The sequence below is a fragment of the Lonchura striata genome, chromosome 3 (genome assembly GCF_046129695.1).
Source record: "Lonchura striata isolate bLonStr1 chromosome 3, bLonStr1.mat, whole genome shotgun sequence".
NCBI lineage: Eukaryota > Metazoa > Chordata > Aves > Passeriformes > Estrildidae > Lonchura > Lonchura striata.
In genome coordinates, this window is record NC_134605.1 from 22,225,800 (window position 1) to 22,249,538 (window position 23,739).

The following is a 23,739-nucleotide window of genomic DNA, read 5'->3' on the forward strand; positions in this document are numbered from 1 at the left end:
AAAAACGATAAAATAAGTTTAAAAAGTTAAAAAAGTAAAATAAGATAAAATATTAAAAATATTGGAGATATATTAATATTAAAATTTAAAAATATAAAAATTGAGACAGAATGGAGGAGTAGACTGTGGGAAGAACAAGGAAAAAATGTGGGTGATGCAGGTGGGACAAAAAGCCACCATTACTTTGAGGGATTCAAGGTGGGGTAAAAATAAAACCAGTTTCATTCAGACTGCAAGAAAAAGCTCATTGATAAGAGCTAAGCAGTCTTCCATCAAGCTCTCACTGACAGAAACACTGAAAAATCTCAAGGCCATTTAGAGTTTTCTATCCATCAAATTGAGCTTATCTTTCTTCCCCACTAATGTTTTTTAAATGCATTCTAAATAAATCTGTTGTCAACCCAACAGTTTTTAACTATCGATTCAATTTAGCTTGTTCCCTATCACACAATTAAAACAAAATAACAGCAGCAGCAGGAGAGGAGCCCAGAAAAAAAAGACCTTTCTGTTCACTGTCTGCAGATAAGGAAAGCATGAAATGTTGATATTCTGCTGCTAGGTCCTATAAACTGAGTAACCAGATATATGAGACCATTGTCATGGTCAAGGAAGACACTGGAGGGAGGGAACTTTATAAATCACAAGCTTCCATTCCTTTCTTTTGTTAGGCGGTATCTCCTCTGTTCAGTATAGAAACTATAGTACAGACTCTACCCCAGATACTGCACTCAAGGGTTAAGATCAGTAGATTGATGCTGTAAATTTCCATATGGTTGATCTGGTGGATTCCAGATGAAGCCTCGAGCTCCAGCCCCATGGAGACAACAGGTCCTTGTGGAGAGACACTGACTGTTCTTGGTGTGCTCAGTTCCACAGCTTCCAGCCCCTGACCATTTTAGCTCTGAGCTCAGCTCTTTATCTTGATCTCTCCCCAGATAGCACTTCACAGCTATAAAATTCCAAGAGACAAGGAAGGGAGAAATTGCTCATCTCTACCCTCCTTTATTCCCCACTCACACTGATGAAAACAGATTTTAAAAGGGGAATTTTGGTCTGCAGAGATCTTTCACTGAAATGAAGCACAAGGGTTGGAGCTATATTTTTCTATTGAAGGATTCACAAATGTTTTGAGGGATAATATGTAAAATATGCATTGATTTCCCCTTCAAATTTCAAATATATCACACTCCTTTCAGCAGAAACCAAGATAAACTGTGGAATTATTCAGAGAACAAATTATCCAGACCTTTCCATAGTTATTTTGCAACAAGTCCAGTTACATCTATCACACAATATAAAATGCTATTAATAAGGTGTTAGAAAAATCCCAGCAGTGGTACAAAAATTTGTGTAAAATTGTAACTCATACACTAAAAATATTTGTATTTTTACAAGTAAGAAACTGGGAAAAAAACCTAGAATGGTATCAAACAATCAGTACAGCCAATAAAATAACATTTTACAAGGCATACTAAGTGGCTTTCCAAAACTGAGCTATTTGTCACATATATGCAAACTAATAAAACTATTCTGCATGCTTCTCCTCTCAGATTCATGGAATATTATTATCAAGATGCAAACATGACAGGCACATTCTCTCTTTGAGAAATGAGAGCTGAGTCATTCCATATCGTGCATTTATCTCTGAATACTGCATTTTCCTCTGCAGTATGTGGAAAAGAATAGACTTAAACATTACAAAGAAAACTCTACATCCATCTTATCCAAGCCCTTCTCCCTAGCTTAATGACGATAGCCCTCCTCATTAAAAAATTCATTAAGAAACACACTTCATGTCCTGATTTTTTTCTCTAGGACCCTGGTAAATAATGTAAATATTCTCCCATTCAATGGAATTGAATAGGTAACACCTTTTAAAATAGGTATTTCTTTCTTAAAAGAAAGCAAACTCTAAAATCAAATGAGAGAGAAACTGCAACAAATTATCCTTTAAGCAACTAAAGCAGAACCTTACAAACCTGCAGGGCTGGGTTTGTACATGGATTCCATGGTAATTTATCCAAAGCAAGTACCTGAATGTGAATTTTTTAGGTTTTATAGACTGGGTCATTGATTCTTATCAGTGAACCATCATGTATTATTCAATTAGTGCTACTTTTCTTGACACCTATAACAAGGACTTATTAACATTTAATTTGTCCAGAAATAGCTATTCATTGATGCTAGTCAATGGGAATATTAGCAACTCTCAACAGACAAGGTACATACAAAAGGAACAGGGAAAGTATAACTCTTTCTATATAACTTTATCTTTCTATATAACTATATATATATCACTATAAATATATCACTACTACTACCATCCTCAACAGAAGCTGGGCTCATCCTTTTGACCAATTCAGTCATTCAACAGCATCAATAAAAAAGTATAAATAGTCTGTTTATTAAATTTAGCTATATAGGAAGTGAACAGTGTGTAAAATTTATGTGTAAAATATGCCCTTTTTCACTGGTGAATATACAAATATTTAGCTGCACTATTTATGTGTCATCAAAAAGTTCTTAATGACAGTGAAAAAGTACCAGAAAGGCAAGGACTAGCAAGAAGGGAGCTCCTTCTACCTTGTGTTTCTCAGGAACATAAGGTAAGTGGGACAAAGAACCCCTAATTTTATATTCATCAGGGTGTAATTACAAAAGTAAAGACAATGGAAGTCAGTGAAATAACTCTCAAACATTTTTTTTTTTAATTTGGCCCTCTTTTTGGAAGAATAAAATAGTAATGAACACTCAGATTGTCCTCATAGGACTGAGATTTACTTCTCATCTTCCAGACAGAGCTATTCCAAATGTATGCACAATGTTCCTTGAAAGATGAAAAAATTAAAACATTTGTTCTTTAGAAATATGTCATTTGAAACTCTTGCCTCCCAGACATGCTGGATTAATGTGAACATATAGAACCTTGCAAAGGAGAGCATTCAAGAGGTTTCTTCCAGTCACTTGTGTTTTCCCTAGGGCATGGATCTGTCCCAAATCTAAAACATAAAGTACCAGCTCAGGCAAGACAGAGTTGAGTAAGAATTATCTATAACACAGATACTCAGAGTTCTGTGCTGGGATTGGCACTGGTCTGGAAATTGAAAAGAAAAGCGGAAATATTCTGATTGTTAAAGATGCCAGGGAAGAGACCTGGTTTCTGAGCAGAGTTAGAAAACCCACACAACATGACACAGCAGTGCACTGATAAATCACTTCAGCTGGAACCAGAACTGCACATAGGAGCTCCTCCTCCTTCCCCTCTTGAATGGAAACTTGGGCTTTAAAATAATTCCATCACATAAAAAGCAGGCATATGTGAACAACTAATTTTGGCAATTAAGAACACCCAGGTGGCTCATGTTTGTTGGTTTGAAAAACACCTTCTCATTTAGTGATATAAATCAAGAGTAATTGCATTAAAAATTAAGAAATCAAACCAGCACAGCAAGTGAAGCAGATCCACTTAGAGTTATGCAGAAAACAGAATTTCAGTCCCAGGAGAATCTCTGACACTTCAACACTAAATCCAATGTGAAAAAGGGAGGCAAGTCAATATATGACACCTTGTGGAAAGTTTGCTTTGTTTTGCAATGCTAATTAAATGAAACTGTCTCAATTTGAACTGTTCTGCATTTTTAAAGCTGAAGAGTTGGAGGAAAATTTTGGGGTTGAAATTAAATTATTCATTCTGTGATTCCATGAGGTGCCTGTTTTGAACTTTCCTATTGAAAAATAGAGGCTCACTCACAAATCATAATTTACTGAGAAAAACATGCAATTATCAAGAGCTCTATCTTCCTCAGGAGGATCCTTGTACAAGTTTAAGACCATGGGGCACAGATATAAATCTGTCCTGTTGCTGCCTCATGGGTAAAATGGGTAGAATAAAAATCAGCCTTACACTTCATTATGTATTTTTAGTATTTTTATCCCATGTTCTTAATTTTGAGTTCTGTAACTTACCACAGAAAGCCTAAACCAGACAATAATACAAAGTCTTCATCTTGAACCATGAAGGAGTCCTGAGCATCACACCCCTTGTCTTGCGATTTGTGTCTGCAAGGTTCTTGGCCACCTTCTGCTGATGGAGAAAGTCCTTGTAAGGTCAGAAAAGCTTAAGAAATCTCAAATACTTGGAGGCTGCCTTCAAGGCCTCTCTGCTATGACATTGTACAACCTGGGATTAGACTGCCAGGAGATGTCCTGTTAAAAGGATTTCCCTGCATGCAGAGTTGTCACCCTTGCTCCCAATCTTGATTTGTTTTCCAAAACAGATCCATCCTTTTCTCCCTGACTCGTGGTCTTTGAATTCTCAGGAAGCTTCTTTTGCCCTTCTTTATCCTCCCTAACTAACTTGGGACACCTGACAATGACATAACTCACTCTACATCCAAGACAGGTTATCTCTGACAGAGCAGCTATTTTGGGAGGAAGAATTTTTGAGCTGCTTAACTACATATCAAGAAGAGAAATGTAATGGCAAACAGAATTAAACCAAGGAAAAAGGACTTGTGCTTGAGCAGTTCATGGAGAACTGCAGCTTGTGGGAAGTACTCACACTGCAGAACTGTATGGAGGACTGTCTCCTGTGGTAGGGACACACGCTGGAGCAGGGACATGAGCCCTCTCCTCGAGGAGAAAGCAGCAGCAGAAATTGTTATAAACTGACTTTAACTCCCATTCCTATCACTCTGTACCAGTGAGGGGGAGGAGGCAGAGCCCAGGAAGGAGGGAGAGATGGGGAGAAAGGTGTTTTTAGGATTTGTTTCAATTCTTATTATCCTGCTCTGATTGAGATTGGTAAAAAACTCAACTAATTTCCCCAAGTCAAATCTGTTTTGCTCATGAGACCAGCTGGTGAGGAATTTTTCCTTGCCCTATCTCAGCCCATGAGCCCTTCATTATATTTTGCCTCTGCTGCTCTGATGATGAGGGGAGGGATAGAGCAGTTTTGGTGGGCAACCTGTCCCAGGTGTGCAATACATGAATGTGAGGAAGAGTTTGCCTGGCTGACCCCTAGGCACCAGCATTATGCACATCTTGCAAGCTGTTGATTATTTTCTAGGTCTGGTGGAAATACGAGTTAGGAAAATTAAGCAAAAGCAATCTCCTGCTTCCACAGGTTAATCTCTTCCTCGTATTTATATAAAGAAAGAAGATGGTAATCAAGATGCTGTCCTACTGCAGAAGGAAGCAAATGCTGGGGTTTCCAGTCCTCAGAGTAAAATCTGGGGTTGACAATTATTGTGTAAAACAGATTTACCTTTGGTTTTTAACACACTGTGTATATATACAGTATGTGGGCCTGAAGACAAGCTTTTTTCCTGAACAGTAATTTTCCTTGCAACATCTGCTGGGTTTTCATCTGCTATTTGTGCATGCAGCCTTCTTACTCACATTATGGTCTGTAAATAATGCATATCTTTCTATTTATTTTCACTTAGCCTGCTGAAATGGGTTTTCTTGAATAAGCAGCATCCATTTATGAAATACTGCAATAAAATTTAACACATCTTCCCAATAGCATTCTGCATCTAAATAAAGTTGTGTAGAATGGAGCTTTATTCCAGGTAAATCAAGAATCACTCAGGTTGGAAATGATCTCTAAGATCATTGAGTCCAACTGTTAACCCAGAACTGCCAAGTCCACCATTAAATCATGTCCCTGAGTTCCACATCTACATGTGTTTGAAACACCACAAGGGATGGTGACTCAACTGCTTCCCTGGGCAGCCTGTTACAATGCTTGACAACACTCTCAGTGAAGAAATATTTCCTAATATCCAATCAAAATTTCCCCCAGCACAACCTGCTGCCATTTTCCTTGTTACTTTGGAGAAGAGACCAACATCTGCCTTGCTACAAACTCCTTCCAGGTAGTTACAAAGAGTGAGGTCTCCCAGATGAGGTGCCCCAGAGCCTCAGGTCACTAGAGGCTGGAAATGTCCTCTCTGAGCATGTATTTTTCTAGGTTGAAGAACCCCTGGTACCCTCAGCTGCTTCTCATAAGACTTGTGCTCTGAGCAACTTAAAATAAAAATAAAATTGATAAAAGGAAGGCCGGGGGAGCCATTAAATTGAGAAGATTTTAGGCCATAACTGGCTAAATGGTCTGGGAAAGTGGTCAAAGATTTCACTTTTTTTTCTTACTAACCAGCTCTTCTATCTGCATTTAAATATGTAAAAACCTCAGCATTCAAACACTGGGTGCAAAGTGCTGACAGTCTAGTAGACTAAAACAAGCAAGACTGCCTTATCATATCTCTTAGAAGTCTTTCTCTGGGCTAGTGAAATTCACTGCAAAAAATACATGTATCTAATGAAATGCATTTATCATGCATTTACAGAAGAGAAAAACTCCAATTTTCAAGGAAAATTATTCTGATTCATTTTTATAGAGATTTCTTATGTCTGTGGAGAAACAGCTGGGGGTAGAATTAGAGGACTCTGAAGTTATATTCACATCCTAACAGAAGCTGCAACAGTACAGGATTGACAGGGTAAAATGCAGCTGCTGCTCCCTGGATGGAATGCTGTTGGTGCGCTCAAAGCCTGCTCCAGGATGGTTCCCCACAGACACAACCTGCAGCCACAGCCCCTGCTGAGGGAGATGGAACAGAGGGTGGAGCAGAGTGGAAAAACTCCAAGCTCCCTTGGAGTCCTGGCAGGGAGGGATCTTGAAGGTGCTTTGCAGCTGATAAACTGCACAGGGCCTGTCAGCCACGGGAGATAGGAGGTGCCCTGTGGCCGAGCCAGGAACTGTGGAGAAATCACTCTCCTTGGGTGAGCTTGGTTCACTACCACACAACTGTATTTACACATATCCCCTTCCCAAAATCACCCTCCTCAGATGAACTCGGTTCACTACAACACAACCGTATTAACATACATCCCCTTCCCAAAATCACCCTCCTCAGGTGAGCTCAGTTCACTACAACACAATTGTATTAACACACATCCCCTTCCCAAAATCCCCCATCCCAATGTGACCACCCCTCACAGGGCACATGCTCTGTGTTTTATTGACTACACCTCTGAGAAAAGCAAGAAACTTTTACACCAATCAATAACAAAGGCATGTACAACTAAAAGTCACTTGAGCTTCACCTAAACATAAAGAAATAGTATAAAAGTAAGCTGAGAATAGAAGTAAGTTAGGGAAGACTCCATTGTAACTACTGGCATCAGTCAACAGGTTGAACCCATGCTCTTCCCCTGCGGGTAAGAAATGTACTCTACATGCTGGGTACTTTTACTGGGAATTAGAGCTTCTCTGAATTGCTTTGAATATGTTTTTGCAGTCCGATACTTCCACTGGCAGTCCTTGAACCTTAAACCTGTCACAATTTTATGTTAATGAGGAATGTTATTCCATGAACTGTCAGTGTTTAAGTCCTTCCCAGGCACTGGCAGCCACCAGCAGCAGGGAACACAAGCGAATAAAGTGGGTGACCTGCTGAGGGATCAGAAAGCAGGAACGGACATTGAGGGTCTCCCTTATGCTGCTGGTGTGTGTCCCTGAACAAGCCAGACATTACCTCTGATTCAGCAGGACTGTTCAGTGAAGCATCCCTGTAATGGGACACTGACAGAATGGTCAGGCACAAGGGTCCTGGTTTTCCTGAGGTGCTGACAGACAAATCAAACACTAAGGGTCAAGGAAATCTCCCCTTTTCACATGAACCAGAGCTTTGAACTCCTCCCCACAAGCATGTCAGGCTGTCTCAGAAGCAAGACACAGCTAGAATGAATTAAACTCTGCTTTTAAGTGCATTTCTGAGCAGATTTACTCTAGAATATATTTCATTACAAAGCACTTTAGCAGGTGTTTGAATTAAACACTTAAAATAATCAAGAGTGGCATTCATATGCTAAAAGAGAACCCCACAGTCAAGTGCCTTGCTGAATGAGAATCTTGGTGAAATTGTTAATTTCGTATTGGTTGAAAGTACTTGAAATTTATTCTACACAGTGCTGACAATCTCACATACTCTTATTATAATTGCAGTGTATAAAAACAGTAAAACAGTCCCTGACCAAAGGTCTGGCAGCCTAATTAAACAAAAGCACTGGAAAAAAACTGAAAGAAAACATATACAGAGTGGGAAGTTAAAGTACCAAGATTTGTGATCTTTAGGTTATGAATAAAACCATATTTCCTCCTCAGGCAAACTTTGCTGGTTATTCTGACAGTTTCTGTGTAGGCACAACATAGAGACAACACTAATTTAGATTTTTCACAATCTCCTAAAGAATTCCTTGAAATCAGTTAGGTCCCAGTGTTCCTCTGAGAAATGTAAGCCTTTGAAATAATTCTATTTCATCTCTACTTAAAAACAAAGAATCAGTATAGCTCTACTTTATACTTCAGGCAATAGTTTCGCAATTTTTTTGGAAAAAATTCAGCTAAAGGAGACAGTTGGACCAAAAAGAAACCACATTAACCTGTAAGTTACATACTTAGGCTAAATGCAGGATACAGAATCTTGATTAAATATTTGAAAATCATCATTTCTAATAAAATAAAAAATACAAATAAAATAAAAAAATAAATGAAAATAAAAATACAATATAATAATAATAATAGGATATTTATAGAAATTGTGGTATAATTTTGATAAAGACACTATCATCAAAGATTCTGTCATGAAACACAAAGTGTGACCATTTAGAATATCCTGAAAAAGAAAGTGATAACCTGCAAACCCCCTTTTTGGCAGTTATCAGAAACATCTTACAATGCCCAAAACGTTTTTGGCAACAAAGAAAGAGACTGCTCACTTAAAAAGTCAAGAAGAATGCTCTTTATGGCCTTCTTGATCCTCTAACCATATCTTTCACAGAGGAAAATGAATTTGCCAGAGAGAAGCCCACTAGACTAAAGAAATGCTTCATCCAGTATTTCCTAGCTCCTGACAGTGTCAGTCATTTAATTCCCAGTGAAAAGTGAATCCTGCCAAGTCATTCCCAGATCAACCACATTCATTTCTGCCTGGCAGTAAATGATGGCTCTTCATTACTCACCAGGTTTGATGAGCACTGCAATGTTAGCTCCCATCTCCTGGCCAAATTCCAGTACAGGTAATGGCCTCCTGCCTCCCCAAATTCCCTTTGTGATTCCCTTAGGTCAGACACTCTTCAGTCTGCTCTAAGCTACCCATGCAGTGTTAAACACCAGAAGGGGTCACTTTTAATGAATGAATTACAGAGTGAGCTAAACTCTTCCGCTTTTTCAGGCTAGAATTCACAAAATGCATTACTGCCATCCATTAATCATTTTTCTAAATGTTACTGGGTCACTCAGTGTGTTTTAATTAACGCCAAAGTATTTTAACAGAGCCTTTAATGTGTGTCCAGGTGTTTTGTTGGCTTGCAGACTGAGGCCAGCCAGGATCATGGTCACAATGAAATGTGTTACACTTAAGTGTATTTCACTGAAATATCAGTGAGATATCTCATCAGCCCCAAAGCATGTACTTGCTTCGGGCCTTCAAAAAAAAACCATGACCAAACTGTGCTTTTTTGTTGTTGTTGTTCAGAAGTGAGGGGGTGGGGGATTAGGATGTGCTAAAGTGTTCTGTTGTAAAGCATCAAATTCTTGCAATTTCTGGCTGGGTACTCTTATTTTACCATGCAGTTTCATGACCTCAAAGTTTTGCATACACAGCACTGAAGGTCAGTGTCAAAACTCCATCGGAACTCTCTTGAAATTAAAAAGTGCCACAAAACATTCAACTCCATGTCATCTACTCTGCCTATTGGGTAAATTCCAGTATTTGCTCCCACATACAAGGATGTAAGGGAGATTCATACCTAGCAAAACAGATCCTGTCCTTTACACTACACTACCCTTACATTCCAACCACAAATTCCCTTTTCTTTATGCATTATTTACAGTCATTGTAGAGTTTTTTATTAATCTGAGCATTTTGTTAATAAAATATTAATAACAACTTTAAAATAATTTCAAGTGCTTTGCAGACACAGAATAAGTTTATGCTGCCAGTAAAACAGATGGAGGAAAAAAAAATCTACTTCAGTTGGTAGCAGAATATTCTAAGCTCCAATTTCACATTTGGTTTAGTCATGAAGACATGCAGTTAATCCACAATGCACCTTCATGAATTTTTGATTATTTAATTTCAGAGTTATCAATATGCAAGTCCTTTTCCTTTTAGAGTAAGGATTTATTTCGTCACACTTTTATTAGTTTTTCAGTCCCTTTAGAAGCTCCAGTGTTCAAGTTCTGTGCATACACCATCTCTGAGGGTGACAAGCAGGTTTCTGGAGAGTTGCAGAGGGGAATCCCAAAGAACATGTGGCTGTGAGAAAATACCATTTCCTTTTAATAACAAACGGGCATCAGTGACAATCCCTCACTGAGTGGGACTTGCAAGCAGCTTGATTTCCCACAGAACTGATGGAGAATCAAAGCCAAAGCACATCCAGCTGGATAAGAGAATCCAACCATCTCATCATTACATCAACTGTGTGACACACTCCAAAGGCAGCTCCAGAAGCCTCCACAGCAATTACCTCATTTACCCACAGTTTCTGTGAAGAAATAAAATCCTGCCACTGGTAAATATCTTTCATTGTCTGGTATCTGGGTGTTTGATTTCTGTTCAAATACAAAAGAGCAGGACAGGTGAAATAATTTCTGTACAAAACTGTTTAAATATGTCAAATGTAGCTGCAGAAAACCAGATATATGCCCCCAGAAAAGTGAGGAATAAAAGGAAGCACATCTCTCTAGAACTTCAAATTCATGCCAGACCAAGAGGTCAGTTCTTCAGCACTATATGCAAAACTGTTGGAGAATGTGTTCCTTTTATACTGTCATTCTGTTATGACATAAATCACATTTATTTCCTTCAGTTCTTCAGTTCAAGACAAGATCTAAAGTGACAGAGATCCTCAAGTTCAGGACTCCTCCTAAAACCAGAAAGATGCTCACCAAGTATTTTTCAAATTGCAAGAAAGAATAATAAAACTCTTTCAAACGGTGTCCATCTGAAATCATGCTATAAATAATTTTGAAACAAAAATAACCAACAACAAACTAACAACAGCAACAAAATCTTTCCATTAGAGAGAAAGATGGGCTTTACATCTAAGGCAGGGACATTCTCCTGGAGGTATCTGGACACAGGTCCCAGTTCCAACTCTTTCCCAGCACTATTACAGTGACATCTAGGAAACTCACAACCACCCTCTCTTATCATAAACAAGGATATCCAAAATCTTCTTTGCTGTCACGACACTTTAGAATATAAACTTTTCATGTCCAGAAACACATGCACAGCTAACCTATTTTTTGAATAGTGAGATGAAAAATCATTCTGCAAATGTGTTGGATAAAAATACTCTGCATGTATTTGAGAAGATTTCAAGGCTTTTCTGTACCACACGTTACAAGCCTTTTAATCATTAATACTTTTACCTATTATAAGTACATATAAATAGCAAAAAACCTCCCACAGATATTGAATGATAAACCCAGACAGACTTTAAAAAGTATTGATTTGCTCCAGATGCACTGCTAATATGGGGTTGTCTCTCATGGATTTCAGCAGGGATAAAATGCAGAAATTATCCCTAAAGGAAAGCATTTAGTCCCCAATGTAAAAACAAGTTTTTTTTTTAAACAGACCTGCAGCTGAGCACTTAATATTTACAGTGGTGAAGAAATAGGATGTATAATTTAAAAGGTGTAACTCCAGAATAGAACAGAAGCGGAAGGAGTATTTGAAGGTTTAGGATCCACCCAAGTACCACTGCCTAAATCTTTCCCACCTATTTATTTCTTCTCCTTCCTCTTTTTCTGAGTTTCATTATAAAGAAATGAGCTATTCAGTTAAAAGCTCAATCAACTCTATGCAATCGTCTTCAAAATATATGTCCTGGCACAAAATTTGTTACTGCTGCCCGTGTTGCTAAAAAAGGATGTTTTTGGAAAAAAAATAAATATTATTTTGTTAAACTGTGCTCAGTAGTTATGCCATTAGCAATACAATAAGCCTCAGCCTTTACCTTTTAATGTAAATAAAGAAGTCCATTGTATTATTTATTAATTGTGTTCCAGAGTACAAAACCATGTGATTAAAAAAATATATATAATTCACTTCTCAGGGAAACTAGTTCTTGATCATTTTTATTGATGTCATTTGAAGTGACTGGTGCCCAAGATCACTGGGAAAAAGAAAAGCCTTACCAACCTCACACACCTGTCACTGAAATCAGCTGCAAATTAATGATGCATGATCTAAAGCTTCACATTCCAGGGGCATTTTTATACTGACATCTCCTTGGAAGGCAAGAAGAGATCAACTCCTAAAATACTAAAACATTCAACTCATACTTTAAAACCAGAGGTTGTACACAGACCACAATTATAAGACTTTGATTTTTGTCCTGCATTACCTGATTTACCTTAGCTATTCCCTGGACACCTTGTTATTCTCTTCTCTGGAGTCCCTCTACCTGACCTCCTTTTTTAACATGATCTCCTCAAGTTTTTGTTCATGTGGAGTCTCCATAATGCAGCCAGTGTACATTCTCCTTTTAGTGAACCATTTTGACTCACAATTTATTACTCTGGCATAAAGAGGGATGAATGTATGTGGTATTAATGTTCTATGTTAAACTGTATTGTTATAATTCTCCATAGCGAAGAAAACAGGATCATCTCCAAGCAGGTTGCTCCTAGTGCTTGAAACCACACCAAGCATGATGGTTTTCATAGATTTCCCTTTCAGCTCAAAGGTCAGGCCAGCTTTTGGACATAAAAATTCCTTACACAGAAAGCAAGAGCCAAGCCTGAGACCAGTCTTGGAGCAGAACTGATTTTGCTCCTTAGAAAAAGGTGTGACATTTGGGGCAGAAACCAGTACATGAGAACTGCTGAATGGACAGTTTCACTCCCTCCAAGAACCTGAGGGCTTCGTTTATAAAAATACTTTAAACTTACAGTACTCACACAAAGAACTGAGTCAGCAAGATGCACATTACCCACAGCCACTTGAAGGAAATAAAAAACTACTTTGAGATAATATCTCCTATATGTACTATCCCTATTGATTATGGCAGCACACAGTGAGAGCATTATGAAGCTGGAATTGAATTTGCCTTACAATATATACTGATTATATTTTGTAAATGCTACTGCACTGCTCCATTTCCTACAGGATGCAGATAAACACTTTTACACTCCCAAGGGGTAATAAACATGATGAGGCTGAATGCTTTGTACCTCTCCCTCCTTGCACACTCACACTTTTGTCTGCCAGCCAATTTACTTGGTCCTTGGGAGAGTTCTCACTTTGCTCTGCAAAAATGGACATACAAAAGCTCTAGTATACTACAATGTGAAAAATACTTTAAGGCTACTGTTAGCTTTCTTTATTAACTGTTTTTATGATTTTAATGCTGTTTGCCATCTGACCATATTGCTACAGTGGCTGCACATTATGGAGTGCTCCTGTCAGCAAGGGTTGATGTGCACTCCAAGGGCAAGGTTTTATTTAAATTCAGTGCACTGAGACTTTATATTCAAGGCATCTTCCTGAGGAGGTGCTCCTCAGTTACACAAGCTCATCAGTGAGCACATGGGAAAAAACAGAGTATATGTACCTTGGCCCAAGAGCCTAAGGCTCTAGAATACTCAGCTCTGAATTAGAAAATGAAGTCAGATAAGAAACACAAAATTCAAACACTGCAGGATGCACAAACCTTTATGATAACCAGCTACGTGGACCAGGTTTTCTTGTTTAATTACATTTGCTTCATATGCAGACTGATATCATTAAGAAAGAGAAAACAACACTTCTTCAAGAATTGTCAGAAATCATATTATGCATAAGAACTTAGATAGCCTGGGAAGAGATTTAGAAGCAATTTATTGTTTATCTAAAACTACCTTGTTCTATAGGTTACAAAACACCACAAAAAAAAAAAAATTATAGTAAACATGCAAAAGTATCCACATTATATTCTAAAAACCTATGTTCTGACCAAAGAGGCTACTTGAAAATTTGCCACAAAGGCCTGTTACAGTTTTTAGTAGAGTGTATTAGGCTGATTACAATGGATTGGTTGGATATTTGGGGGGCTTGCAGAGGCCATAGTGACTCCCTTCTTCTGAGACACTCAGTGAGAAATGCAGAGGTAGCAGCAAGAGGGAAGGACTGAGCTGCCCTTCGTGGTTGGGTAAACCAAGGCAATTTATCACTCACACCCTGAGCACACACCTAGGACCTGAGCCATCCTCCACCTCCCCTTGGCTCCTGCTGCCTCCTGTTCCTCACACGGCTGCTGGGCACTTCCCAGGAAGCTCCACACCCACACCAACTCCTTTCTGAGTTCTTAATCTCATATCTCATCCTGTCTCTTCTGCTCCTAAGTATCTTCTGTTTCCCCTCTCTGCTGTTTCTTAGGTCATTAACCCCACTGACTCCTGCCTACACTCCATCCCCCTCCATCATCAGCTCCTTCCCATGCTCCACAGCCTTCTTCAGGGTATATTGCCTCAAAAGCAAACAGACACCTAACAATCATTTTTATTTATACCTCAGGTTTAATTTTCTCTTTTTGTATCTGGTTTTCATAAGAGATGTACTTTTTTTTTCACATCTGTGCTGACTTGCTCTCATTTTTTTCTCTCTCCTACCTTTAAAAGTTCTTTGTCAGTACATTCAACCAGCTAAGTGGTACTTTTCTGTAGCCTCCTTCACACCACACCAGGTATTTTAAACAGAGGGGAGCTGCAAAGTATCTCCTGACCAGTAGTCACAGACTCTAAAATAATAATTATATTCTCTGCCTTTCAAAATGGCCTCTTATGATCCCATTTTATCCCAAAGACTCAAATAATTTTGGAGCCAACATCAATCTAGAAATATATGCCACTGAAATTAATGCATTCCCAGATAATAGGAAGCCCCAATGTATCTCAAATTTAAAGAAAGAGTCCCCTAGAGTAATAAAACTCCAGCAACCACCCACAGCTAATTTATTTCAGATGTACGTATAAGGTTCCAATTTTATTACATCCCACCAGAACAAGGCAACCTTAACCTCCACTGGATTATTATAATTTCCAAATTGTTTGCCCATCCTTCTTTATATCTTAGGGATATAGTTTGTATCAAGCACACTGTTAGAGCAGTCAAACCTCTGGAGTGGGATTTGCTTTGGTGGAAATGATTAAAAATGAGGAGGGCATTACAGCCTCAGTAATGTATGTTTAAATTATACAACTGACAGCTGCAGTTTTATCTAAGGAACTGATTGAAACATTTGAGCAGATGCCTAAACTTCTCTTTGCATGGTTTCTCCTCCCTCTGTGTGAAGGTGCAGTCTTGTGGGTGCCTTCAGCAGTATGAGTATATATTTTTCTATAAAGTATGTGATGCTACTGACTTTATGGTATATATATTTTATATGGTGCATACTCAAATACTGTCTGAATCTAATTAAATATCCTGTGTTCTCCATCCATTTAAAACAAAAATTTAAAAATTAAAAAAACACCAAACAAAATAGAAAAACAACTTTGTGTGATATTTTTTCTCCCCATTTACAAGTGCACATAACTAGTCTTGAGAGTCTGCTTCCCTCTTTATATTCTCTGTATCTCCAGGGTCTTCTGCTGACACCCAGGATGTCAACTACATGCATGAAGTTAGCAGCAGCAGTATTTTAGTGCACATATCTGAATTTCTGTCACTCTCATAGCTGTTGTGGAAAGTAGCAACAATCATGCATGCAGCTACATTTCTTAGCATCTCTGTAGATATATACACACAAACTCTTTTTCATAAGTCTCCAAGGCTTGCAGGGTTCAGGAAATTTGATAAATTCATGCATCTGCCTTTCTCTTAAAGACTTCTGAAAGGGTGGCTCTTTTGGAGGACTGGGAATTGCTTTTAATTAAACAAACCAATTTCATGGTTGCTTATTCATATGAGCAGATGCAAAAAAGCGTTATTACATAAGGGTTCCCAACCCACTGGGCAATATTCTGGTGCCCATCTGTTCTCATCAGGATGAGGCACTATGCTGAAACATGGCTCTGGAATGGCATTTAAATCTCCCTAGGGACAAAGTCAAACGTCAGCTTCACATGGAATTCTGTGACTGCTCCCATGAAAAGCAGCACAACGTACCTGGACAAGGAGGCAGAGCCTGCAGATCCTAGTGTGAACGTGAAGGGAACTTGAGCAGGCACATATTCACCAGCTGAGAGCCTACTCCCATGTTTGTAGTTCAAATCTATTAAAGGCCATCTACACTGTAATTTGCCTCTGTTGAGTTTTAAACTCCATAAGCTAAATTGCTGCAAATAAGTATGTGGAGCCTCTTATTTCCATTAAAGCCTAATTTTCAGCATAGCTCAATTAGGAGCAGCCTTTCTTAACTAAGTATGTCCACAGCAATTTAAATTTCTTTCCATTAACCAGTGTAGTGAACAACTTTGAATTTCCATGCAGACAATTCCCACCTTAACTTTCTCATTATCACTGCTCAGAAAACAGCAACATATTCCTAAATGAATACTTCACGTAGCCTCTTCTCAATTATACTTTTCCAATTATTGCCTTTTCCCCATTCAGAACCTGAATTTTATTGTATATCTTTACTGAAATTTAAAAGATGCCTGTTCAGTAATTCTTACACACTCTGAAGACAGGCAGATAAGCTTTCTACACGACCCAAACTGAAAAGATCAGCTAATAAAAAATTCTTTACCTTCACTTTTCCTGGTCACTTATGCCAGTCACCAACAGTTAGAAACATTTTACGTAAGTATAATGTGGGTTTACATATAAAATGTATATACAAATATATAATGCACAATAAGATACAGTCAGCATAAGGTGCTGACGTACAGAGAAAGGTTGAAAGATTCTGCTTTCACCAGTATTTTATCCACTGTCCAAAAACTGTGAAAAGAATCTAAATAAAAATAAATCAATACACTCCTCTCATGAAAGATGTGAGATCAGATGCTCATTTTTCCTTTCTTAAGAAGCTCAGAAAAGAACAAAGGTGTTAACAAAACACAGTGCTGAAACCATTAGCCTCATCAGATAGCAGTGCTATCTCCCTGAAGCTACAGATTGCTGCCTGCTTTATTTAACAAATTCCATTCTCACAGGTGCATATTTATGTGCAGATACTCCCTGTGATTAAATCCTTCCATGAATATAAATTCCCACTTAGGAGTTATCAAGAGTTATCAACCTTCATTCATATATATACACACAAACACTCATTCTGACCATAATTGTGACAGTGACACAAAGACATTCTCATCAATTTTGTACAAAAAAAGCAGATTTTAAAGCCCTCTAAAATGTACTTCAATGTTTACACAGTTTCTGACCAGAAGAGAGGGGTCAAAGGTAATAATCCTAAATTGCTAAAATGTTTGCAGCATTTCATGTTAAAGCTGTAAATATTACAGCATTGGTTTTCACAAAACACTTGTTCAAATAAACAGGTAACCAAGGAACTGAAAACAAACTGAACTCGCAGTAAATATAAGTGATATTTTGGTTGATATAATTTAGTGGGGAAAGCTTGGAGAACAGAAAGGAGGGAAAGCAGAGTGTCAGCTTTCTGTACAAGGCATGACACAGCTCCTCAACCAGATAAAAAATTTACATCTAAAGGGCATCAAACAGCTCATAAAAGAGCCTGGTGTGGTAAAAGAGCAGAAGGAAGTCAAGGCTGGAAACATGATCCACCTGAGAAACAACACAACCAGGATTTCCCTACAATCATGTGTAAATCCTAATTAAATCTCCATGCTGTAGACACAAATTTGACATATCATGGAAATTTTGATATCACAGTCACACCCTCATGAGACAGGGTGGGACACTGATTGCTCTATAATGCCCTGGTAAGCAAAAATAGCTCTGCAGCCACTCTACAAGGTTTACCTTGCCCACTGCTTTCACAAACCAAGGGTGAGAGAAACATTTGCCTTTACACCGCTGGCCTGACTGATGAGAGCTGTGGGGCCTCAGCTGGTGTGGAAAAACACCTTTGTTCTAATTAATCTGAACGAGGTATTTTTTAAGAGAAACAACCACTGTTGATGACAATTTCTGGCACTGGAGCGCAAGCCAGGGATGAGTTGTTCATGCATTTTGCTACTGCATAACAATCACCATGACTTTCTCCACTTCAGCCTTGCATTCATCTGTTCTTAAATCCAACTCTTATATCAGCCTTCAAAGTTCTTTTCAGTTTTCATTACAGGTTTGCACAAGACAGAGATTGCCATGCTTTAAGTATGTTCAGTGTTCCTTGCCACAAGCCTGGTTTTACACGTGGCCATGAAGAATATTGTCTCCTTGTGCCTGCCTCACCAAGAAGTTCAGCATCACTCAGAGCTTTCAGTTTGCTCTCCTGCAAGTGACACATTTCTCCCAAACTGGAGTTGTCTGCATAACTAAATTCATGATGATTTTACTTGCAGAGTAAAACAAAGATGTAAAATACCTTAGGGTTAAAAAGCAGTTCCTTTAGGGACCACATTTACACAGGTGTGTAAAAATTATTGTCTGCTTACAAATATATTCTGAGACATATTTACCTGCTTTATTCCATTTAGCAGGGCCCATGGAAATACTATTTTTTAACAAAAATGCCACAATCTATTGAATTCACACCTCCACAGATATCTATGACTGACTAAACCCCTAAGGGTGGAAAGAGAATCTCTGAATGAATCCCTCAAAATGAACACTCAAAGCTGGGCAAGGCTGAAGTGCTCAGGAAGCTCAGGGGACAACACAAAGCAGCTGGCTTTGTGGAACCACAGCAGTGATCAGACCAGAATGGCAAAAGCAATGATGTGGCTCATCCAAAACTAACAAAATACTTTCAAACAAAGCAACAGGTTCGAGGTGGCTTCAACCCAAATATTCCTTCCTGGCAACTGAGGATGGATTACAGATTTACTGACAGAAAGTCCACTTATCCTGTGACAAAACTTTAACATTACCATTATCTCTGGAATTCCCATAATGTTATAAGGTTATTTTTAAAAAAGGTAGGAATGTCTGAGAGACAGTTTAATATAAATTTTTCCAAAGTTGAACTGACTCTTTTTTAGAGTTAAGCAATTTTAATGAATCATTTCCTTAAGCCAGAGAGACATTTGTGCTGGTAAAATGTGTTCCACAAGACACCTACAGTGCCAGAAAAGGAGTTTCCCATCTATCAGGGACACATCTAAGAGAGATGCTTTCCTTAGCAACTGTCTGGTGATTTGCTGCCAGCACTAGCTACTATTACACTACATTTCACTAGCTGGAATTCAGCTCTTCTTGGGATCCAATGATTTCCAAGATCATTTACTTACTGACTTATGACACAAAGCAACAGTTTAACTGGTTTCCCTCCTGGTGCTTCCTATGCCATGGATTTCAACACTGCAGTTGTACATCTCTCTTTTCAGGCTCCCACAGGCTCCCATCATAACATTAATATGATATAAAAATCCTTAGGTATCATTTTAAAATGTTTCACTCAATGTTATAAGAACACTGCAAAGCAATTTTCTGGTTTATTTTGAACTAGAGATTGTCTCACTTATTTTAATAAGCCTGCCTGACATACAAAGGGTATTTTCATATAACAGAAAAAGCCCAAAAACTACTTTCTCCTCTCATTATGATGCACAAGCAAAATACTTCAGTATTTTTGCACGCTAGCTGAGGGCCTCCCAAAAAGAATTATCTATTATGGAAGAACATCCAGACAATGCAAAAATCCACCTTTCCAGGTGAATACCTTCTGTCTTCCAGAGGAATGGGGTAGAAAGAGCAACTATGTTCCAGTTGTTTGTTAATAACCAGCCCAATTTGTTTATAACCAACTAGTGTGAATCAATAGACCAAAAGCGAGCAATTGAATTTTCCTTAACACACTTATGAGCTACTCAAAGCACGAGTTGGATGTTTCATGTCACCTAAAACAGCTCATATCAGCACCTTGCAAGCATTCATTTGTATGTTTAAGATGTATAATTTTAATAGCAATATTAAAAAAAAAAAAAAAAGAAGAAAAAAAAAAAAAAACTAGAATCAAGAGTGAGCCCACATTGTTATCCATGGGTTCCCATGGCACTTAGGCATCTAGATGCAAATTTCAGGAGCAGGGCCTGATTTATAAAGGTGCTTAAAGCTAGGAATAGAACTCATAATCATTTTGAAAATCCCAGCAGGTCCTTAATCTTCATAATTAGTCACTTAACTGCCTCATTACTGTTGGCCCAATTCTCAGCTGCAAGCAAGGGCTATGCTGAGGCACACCATGTTCCTAAAAGTTCTTCAGCTCAATCTCAGCTGGCTCAGCCATGTTTCAATGCTTTATCCCTGGTTTCAGTCATCACAGACCTGGGCAGAGTAGAAAAAATGCACACAAGGCAGCAATAATTTTTTATGAAACAAGGGTAGACAGGGCATAGAAAAACATCACTCTCCAAAAGCCTGCCCTGCAGTCTGTAAGTTGTAAGGTGCTGTTTTCTGTCAGAACTGTTCAGTGGGCTTTGCTCTAGGTCTTATCCTAAGCTGTTAGACAAGTTGGCTGATCTCTCACAAGTCTGTCTAGGTCTTGGCAATCTGGTGGGAAACAACTCAAGAAGTTCCCCCAGAAGTGAATAAACTTCACTGCTGTTTGTCAGATTTAGTGAGATGCAGGTAAATGAGAATTTATAGCAGTCTTCAATCCTCCAGGCCCTGTACCTTCTGATGTGCTTCTAATTTCTTTATAAATCACTTTCAGCCATCGCATACTTGTGGTCAGGCAAGCACTGGGCCTGCAGTAGTTTAACTCTATTTTCCTCTCATTCTCTTAATGAGTCCATTTATTAGTCAATGAGTGGGACAATCTATTACAAGCCAAACCTCTCCTTTTCCAGTCCCAATACATGAGAGAAAGCTGGAGCCTCTTGTATGGATTTGCTCACTATCACCAAAAAAATCCAAACAAAAAGTCATCCATGCCTCCTCAAAAAACTCCATACACTATAAATAAACATATAGGACTACCCACCCATAAACTTTTGAGAATCCACTGGCTGCCAATCATGGACCTTACATGAAATCCCACTGCTCTTAGAACAGTAACATCATTCCAGATATTACAATATGTTCATCCAACACTCACATTCTTCTCACAAACTGCATTTATTCTAATGTGATTCTGGGAACCTTGAGCAAACATTAAGAAAAAGCAGGAATTCCACAATTACAAGACATAAAAGTAATAAAGACCTGTCACCCTCCTACAAGTTGCTTTCATAATAAAACTGCTAGAAAACACATCTTCAAAACTTTAATTTGCTGCTGAGGAGCTTCCAAGATACTCTGATCAAATCAGGTAAATTGGCAATGAAAACAATTTATCTGCACCAGCTCCACATCTATTCATTGCTTATTGTGGGTTCAGTGGTCAAAGCTACTCATATATTTATTGGTGGAGGAAAATGTTATTGAGGAGGAGGATGTCCAACCCATCCCTAGAAACAGGTCTGGCTTCAACAGGAAGTGAGCAAAGGACCACTGCTAGCACCAAGAAGCTGTCAGCAACTGTGGCACAAATTTCTGTAATAAATACTCCTTCAACTCCACTCACAGTTTAATTAAATCCCTACTTTAATTGCTACACAAAAAAAAAAAAAAAAAAAAAAAAAAAAGCACACCGATCAGGACCACAGCTAGAATTCTGTTTCCATTTTTAAATTAAGTGACTGGAAAATACTCAAAAGAAAATTAAACCTCTCCATATCAAGACTGTGAAACTCATCATAGATATGTTTAAAACAAGCATAGCTTCAATTGGGTAAGAAAGCAGGATAAAATTTTAAAGTTGCTTGGTAATGTTTGAAATATAGCTTGGTTATATTTACTGACAAGTCAGAAGTTGTTTGAAATGCAAAAGTATTTAAAAGTAATTTCTGGGCTTTGGGGTTTGACTTAGAGCTTTTCATAGAAGTTCTTATTAAAGAAGCCTTCATTCTTATAAATAATGTGAAAGATGACAAATTATCTGTTACTATAGGGTTTTAAAGAAGACTCAATCCTCTCATCATTGCAATTAAGAGCAAAAGTAAAAAAAACTAGCTTTTATGGGGAACTGATAGCAATCAGAGTTCGTTGATTTTACTGTTGCTGACTGACAAATTGATGTGAAAACATTTATAGTACACCATAAATAGAGCTTGCAGGCAGTCAAAATATACAAGGCAGAATGAGACTCCCTAATAAGGGAACATCTCTAGATATGAGCATCACTGATGTTGTGACAGGCCTGGTAAAATCTTCGCCAAGTTCATGGAGATTTGGTCGTCCAGAGTTTTGGGCAGCACATGGCCACAGGAATTTCAATTCAAGTCAGCAGTGTGTTTCTGACTTGGAACTTTGTATTCCCTGAGGTCTCAGGTCCCCAGTATCAGATATATTTTAGGCAAATTTACTCTTCCCTCATCTCATAAAATTCAGAGGGTGAAAAGGAACACTCCTGTGGAGGAAAACAGGAGCCCTATTAAGGAGTCACTGTTACCCTGTGTCACCCGTTTACTAAAATGAGACCCCTACAAGCCAATTACTTAATGACACTTCAAGTCCCAGTTATACACATGATATGCAGGTCTTGAAGATGCTTATTGTATTCCTGAAAATTTTAGACTTTGTCCTGGCTTGTCTGATATTAATGGAATTTATTTTTGTCAAGTCAGCTTGCACCAGCAAAAGGTCTTATCTTAGACCCTTTCTCAGCAAGTGAATGGTTTAGATTCTGTCATTATCTCTTTCATTTGAAAAAAAAAAAATACACTTTAATTAGTGGTTTCAAAAATAGTGTTACAATTTGTGGCTCCACTTACTAAGAAAAAAAACAAGCAAATCTCACAACCAGATGCTGACAGATAGAAAAATCTAGATGTATCAAATTGTACTCTTTAATAAGACTTTAATAAAAATAGCTGTTATCCAAAAAGTTACCTGCATTTCACTTATTTCAACTTCTTTAATGTTTACAGCTACCTCTTCAATGACTTTGGGTTTGTTTATGTCAAAGAAACAACTTCCCTTTCTACAAGGAATTAATTAAAACATTAATTGGGGGCAAAGAGAGAAATCCCCCAGCTGACTTCATACCCTACAAATGGACTTGAAGAGCAGTTCACAAGTTGCAATAGACCTGTTGTTCCCTAAAGTAAGCATGAAAACATAAAAATACACCATTTTCTTTAAGCATTTACTGAACCACAGAAAATTCAGTAAGTATCGAAGTTACCAGAGCAGAATTCTTTTTGCCTGAATCATGAAACAAGATGTGATTACTGCTCCTGGTATCACATTTCCCTTCCAAGTTTAACAGGATGCTCACACACTTCCACAGTGGTCTAACACCAAAGAGCAAGATATATTGACATATATAAAATACATATAAATAGTCACAGTGGCATGATTTAGTACCTAAATGAAAATTAAATAATTTTACATAGTTATTAACTAAATATATCAGTTTGATTTGCTTTTCTAATTTTCATACCTGCAGGAAATGTTGCACACATTTGTGACACCTGAAGATCCATTGTGGAGTTTAGCCAGGGTGCTGGAAATTATATAACTTTCCAAACTAATTAGTATGAAAAGAGAGAAATCAATAACCAATAGAGGAGAGAATACTAATTAATGAAGTGAAATACATAAC